This window comes from Octopus sinensis, linkage group LG4 (genome assembly GCF_006345805.1).
Source record: "Octopus sinensis linkage group LG4, ASM634580v1, whole genome shotgun sequence".
In the NCBI taxonomy this organism is placed as follows: domain Eukaryota; kingdom Metazoa; phylum Mollusca; class Cephalopoda; order Octopoda; family Octopodidae; genus Octopus; species Octopus sinensis.
Window position 1 is genome coordinate 8,849,504 of NC_043000.1, and position 6,368 is coordinate 8,855,871.

Sequence of the window (6,368 nt, forward strand, 5' to 3'; positions counted from 1 at the left end):
GTCCATGAGTTGAGCGGTGACGAGCAAGCAAACCAGCGGAGATTGTGGCTCGTTGATTTTTGTTGATGACACTTAAAGCATGCGGAACCCATGCTCCATACTTCTGAACCTTTCCCATCGAGTGAAGATGCTTCTCTATAGTAGTGTGGGAGCATTCCATCTTTTTCTGCCTGCTCCCTTGTTGTTTGACGAGAATTTTCATGCAAAAGTTGGTTTAATCGCTCTTCATGGAGCTCAACTGGACGGCCAGAATGAGTGCGTCTTTGAGGTCAAAATTTTCATCACGTGCGGTTCTTTCAGCTATGGCACTCTCTCCATACACAGCACAAATGTCGCGAGCAGCTTTTGCGGCCTTAGAACCTTGATTAAAAGCAAACAAAAGAAGGAGGTGTCGAAAATGCTCGTTTTTCTTTACTTGACATTCCATTTCAATGATCTGAAAATAAACAAAAATTAAATAAAATTAACTAGAAAAATGACAAAATAGATTCCAAAATGATTCAAAAATAGAATTCTAGAAAATATAGATTCCAAAATTTAAAAACGCAATAAATTCCAAAATTTAAAAAGAACGGCGGGAAATTAGTTGCCAACCCAATATATAGCTATGAGTGTGTCTTTGAGTATGTGTTTGTCTCCCACCACTACCACTACCACTTTACTAGCAGTGTAGGTCAGTTTACGTCCCCGTAACTTAGCGGTTCGGCAAAAGAAAACATTAGAAAAAGTACCAGACTTTAAAAAAATAAAAGTACCATGTTCGACCTGTTCGATTAAACCAGTCAAGGCGGTGCCACAACATGGCTGCAGTTCAATAGCTGAAACAAACTAAAAATAAAATATATATGCATAGAACACACATACACATACATACCATGCATACATACATATATACAACATACATATATATATATATATATATATATATATATATATATATATATATATATATATATATATATGTATATATATATATACATACTATCTATATATTACATATACATATATAATATAAATATGACCGCGTGTGTACCGTTGGCGAAGGATATTTTTCCTCTGTCTTCCCTCTCTGGATCTTTCCTTCTCCTATGTTGCCGACGAAGAGCTCCGCGCGAACGTTAAAAACCCTCCCTTCTTTCCTTCTTTCCTACGTCCATAATACTATATTTGTTCCCACGTCCTCGCGTTGTTGTGTTTTTTTTGTGCTTTCTGTTTGGATTACTTTATATCTATATTATATATTATATATATATATATTTATATATATATTATGTATGTATATGTATATCTATATGTATATTTAATATGTATATCTATATATTTAAATATGTATATCTATGGTATATATGTATGTATCTATATCTAATCTATTGTCTATCTATCTATTCTATCTATCTATCTATCTATCTATCTATCTATCTATTGAATGTTTTAAAAAAAAGATGGGTGAATGTAGCAAGATGGCACGTAGATGACGAAGCACCTTGAGCATAGTCCTATGACCCAGAAATCGAAAACAGAGAGTTGCTTATTTGCAAAAAAAAAAAAAAAAAAAAGAAATATAAATGTGACTTCATTGACCGAGGTACCGTGTCTTTTCCGTAGGCTTTCTTTCCACGGGTAAACCTCACTGTCCTCCCCTTTACACTTCATATTGACATTTCCTGTGATAACGATCCCTATTGATCTTTTGTTTCCTCTCCCCCTTTTTTTTTTTTTTTTTTTTTAACCCCCCCCTTTTTTTGTCCTTTCCTCTCCTTTTACGATCCCTTTTGATCGAAACTCCCCCTTCCTTTTTGTTTTTTTTTTTTTTTTTTTAAACCTCAAAAGAAGCTCTACCTTGTAATTTGTTCTATCTGTGTGCAGCCCTATGTGGCTAATAGAAACATATCTATCTATCTATCTATCTATCTATCTATATATATATATATATATATATATATAATACATATCCCATTTCATTGTGAAGTGAAATTCGTAAACAGACAGGCATGCTTACGTCTGCTTCTTGGAGCTCTTAATAATCTACAACGATCAACCATTCATACAATTCCCGCTTTTCATGCGATATGTAGATAGGCGCGTTTACCATTTATCCTGACACGCTGCAATTTTCTCTTAAAAGTTAAACCTGTCAATGCCAGAAGAAATTCCTGGATACCGTTTATTCTGTTTGCATTCATTCTTTCTTACTAACTCTTCTTCTTTTTTGCATTCTTTCTTTTCTTCAAAACGATATGGAAAATAATATAATCTTTAAAATGTTTCTACATCCTGGATTCAATTTTTTTTTATCCTTTCCCTCGTTTTATAATTTTGGTTTCTTGAAGCTATTTTCAATGGAATGAAGATATTCATAGGAAAATGAAATATAAAATTTGAATAGTATTTTTGAATTCTTCTACTATATAATCTCTACTTATATTGCATGAGATGTAGAGCCTTCTATTATATGCTATGCAGAACCTCATTTCTCTTTTAATATACTATCTGCAACATAGAGAGAATCGCTTGTATAGTAAATATAAGTTTTATTATAATGTGTTGTGTTGTGTGTGTGTGTGTGTTGTGTGTGTTGTATGTAGTATGTACTATATATATGTATATATAAGTATATGTATATATATATAATATATATATATATATTAAATAATATATATATGATATACATATACTTATATTACATACATACATATAGTTGAAATATATTTGTGACAAATTTCAATTGCTAAAGGCAATCAAATTCACTGTAGATATTGCGGAGAAAAAGTTCTCTCTTACAGAAAAAAAATATAAAACACCTTGTCTATCCAGTGCTGCCCCCTATCAGATTCTCAGACATCGATGTTTCTAACTCTTCAGCTGTTGTCAATGCGAAATACCGAAGAGAGGCAACTTTGAACAGACTTACACATTTTAAGCGTATGAGAGAATTTATTTCTCCACGGTAACTGCAATAAATTTGCCTTTGGCAGTTGAAATATGTCATAAATATATTTTAACTAACCTAAAGTTCCCTTTTGACTAAACACTACTTAACACTGATACTGTTATCATTTCTTACGTCCTAGCGGTCTAATGGCGCACTCCAATCAATGTGTGTTATTTAATGCTACAGCAATGATTGTGTCCAAAGTTGCCACTTTTCGGTATTTCCCATTGATGCCGACTAAAAAGATAGAAACATTGATTTCTAAGAATCCAACAGTGGAAAGCATTGGACAGATATGGTTTTTTACACCTTTTTACCATAAGAGAGAATTTTTTTCTCGTCGATAATTGCAGTAGATTTGCTTTAGCAGTTGAAATACGCCACAAACATATTTTGACTAACTTAAAGTTTGCTTATGCCCAAACACTGTTCGAGCTGATACTAATGTAATATATATTTATATATATATATATATATATATATATTCTGACGATAAACATAAGATAATTCATTCACCTATTTGTATATATATGTGTGTGTGTGTGTGTGTGTTTGTGTATATGTGAGTGTATCTGTGAGTGTGTATTTATTGATTATTCATTTTTATACTTTTTGTGATCTAGTCATAGTTTTATAAAAATATATAGTATTTTTTATTTATGTTTTGGTTTATTCTATCATGTTTTGAGTTGCATATAGTGGTTTTTCTTTAATTCATATATATATATATATATCTTATATATATATATATATGTATGTATATACATATATTTGTATATTTGTGTCTGTGCGTGTTATGCTTGCGCGTGTGTGCATGTGAGTGTGTATTTATATGTATATATATATTATATTATATATATATATGCATATATTTGCATATTTGTGTATGTGTGTGTGTTATGTTAGCGTGTGTGTATGTGCATGTGCGTGCGCGTGTGTGTATGTGTGTGTGCGTGTGTATATTATAGCAGTGTCAGCGTCAAGCTGTGAGACGACCGGCGAAACTTCGAAGTCACTGTCAATGTCATTATTCAAAAGATCTGCTGTGGATTGTCTGCGTGGTTAATGATCACTGTTTTCGTGTTAATAAAATCTTACTAAAACTATGTGTGTGTGTGTGTACGTGCACGTATGTTTGCATATGTGTATGTATAGTCAGTCAATCAAGCACCCGTATTGGTGTGTGTGTCATGTGTAGAAACATAGGTAAATAGATGAATAACAAACTGGTAGATAAGTGTTAAGAGAGATGACCGACTATTAATAAAGTCTCCTATCTTATTTAGTGACAGTGAATAATGACAAAGTCCACGCAATCTGTTTTCAGAAAGTTTTGATACTTACATATTGCATCATTCTTACAATCATTAGTCAGAAGTAGCTTAGGTGAATAAAGAAGATATCGAATTATTGCTTAATGATTCAGATCGCTGTTGTAGTGCTCTAATGTATTTATTATTTTGTCTTTGGTCAGTGTGTGTTATTTCTTATTTGCTCTTATCTAGAAATCAAAGGAAATGACTACTATTCCCTTCAGACTGCCTTTATGACCTCGATTTCGAACTGACTTAATTTCAGACAGATTCAGCTCTGAGTTGCAGAAGTAGAAATATCGTTAATATTCTGCTCAATAGCCTAAATTTGCTTACAGTTGCTTGACCTTAAACACTTGAGCATGTCCCTTAGTGACTGACTCTGATCATGGGCATGAGTAGTGGGGAAGCATCATAGCCATGTGTTCAGAGGGATTCTTTGGCGTTTCACTGAATGTAACAAAAGCAAAGTTTGAAGGAAATATTAGCCAACTTTTATACTTTATAGGGATAAGCAAATAGGAAATCGCAATTGTTACCCAAGGATTAAAATCGTGTTACACAGTGTTATTAATATTTAGATCTCATTGGTTCAATATTATTATTTGGACATAAGTTCAATGCACAAGTAAAAATTACTATATCATACTAAAGCATGATTGTATAAATAAGTGCATACGAAGATAGTTTCTCTAAATGGTTCTGTAAAGACTTACAAGTAAACTTTGCTAAGTGCCTCGAGAAGTCAACGGGAGCCCATTAAATACTCAAAATAAGGTCAGAATGATCGATGATCTCATTTAAGATCTCATTGCTGATTAGAAATCGCAGTAGTAGTAGTAGTAGTAGTAGTAGTAGTAGTAGTAGTAGTAGTAGTAGTGATGGTGGTGGTGGTGGTGGTGGTGGTGGTGGTGGTGGTAGTAGTAGTAGCAGCAGCAGTAGCAGCAGTAGCAGTAGTAGTAGTAGTAGTAGTAGTAATTATAATTGTTGCTGTTGCTGTTGTAGATTGTCTCAGACCACATTTGGTGAAGCAGATATATGAGGGAATCGCTCCAACTGTGATCAAATTATCTCATTTCTAGACAATTTATCCATGACATCCAATGAATTCAGGTCTTAGTTGTGAGGAAGGGATTCGGCCGCTATTTCTAGCTGCTGAAGCAACCACCAAGAGGTTTTACTCGTTGACTCGTAACAAGCTGTATTCGTTACTTTTTAGCTCTTGGACGGCCACTGGTCAGCACTTGGTCATTGAACAAAACCAGTTTATCTAGTATAAACATCCAGAACCAGAAACACTTTTCTAACGATCACAAATAAAACTGACATTAAACGTAGAAGTTCTTTTATTAATGAATAAATTAAGTTTTAAACTTCAGAAAAATATTTGTAATTTCGTTACAAAAGCAGGAAGTTTTTATGCAGAAGTTTGAATAATTGTAATTTTCAGTAGAAATAATTAGATACGAACAGAAAAGAAAAAAAATATTAATATTTATATTGTTAATAATGTATTTTTGTATTGATCTGTTGTTCGATGGGGGTCGAGAGTTTCTTTTTGTCATGTTTTCCCGTTTCTTTTCATTTAAATGAATAAAATTTGTTTCTGAATTTTGCCTCTAACTATTTCCTGTAATTATGAAGTTGGTTCCTAGTCTGTTTTTGATGAATCGTTTCTTAAACAATGCGCGCTCACACACAGCCGTATGCACTCGTATGTAGTTGGGAAATAAATAGAGAGAGGAAAAGTTTATAATTATATATATATATATATATATATACAACATATATACATACATACATATATATATATAATATATATATATATATATATATATATATATATATCCTACATACATAAAATATATATATATATATATATATATATATATATATATATATATATATATATATATACGCATAACATAAACATATATACATACATTCATAAGTGCATATTTTAAGTATGCGCATATATATGTTTGTATGCATGTGTGTATGTATACGTATATGTATGTATCTATACATGTAAATGCATGAATATATGTCTGTGCTCATGTGATATACACGCGCACACACACAAACACACACACACACACACACACAAACACACACACATACAT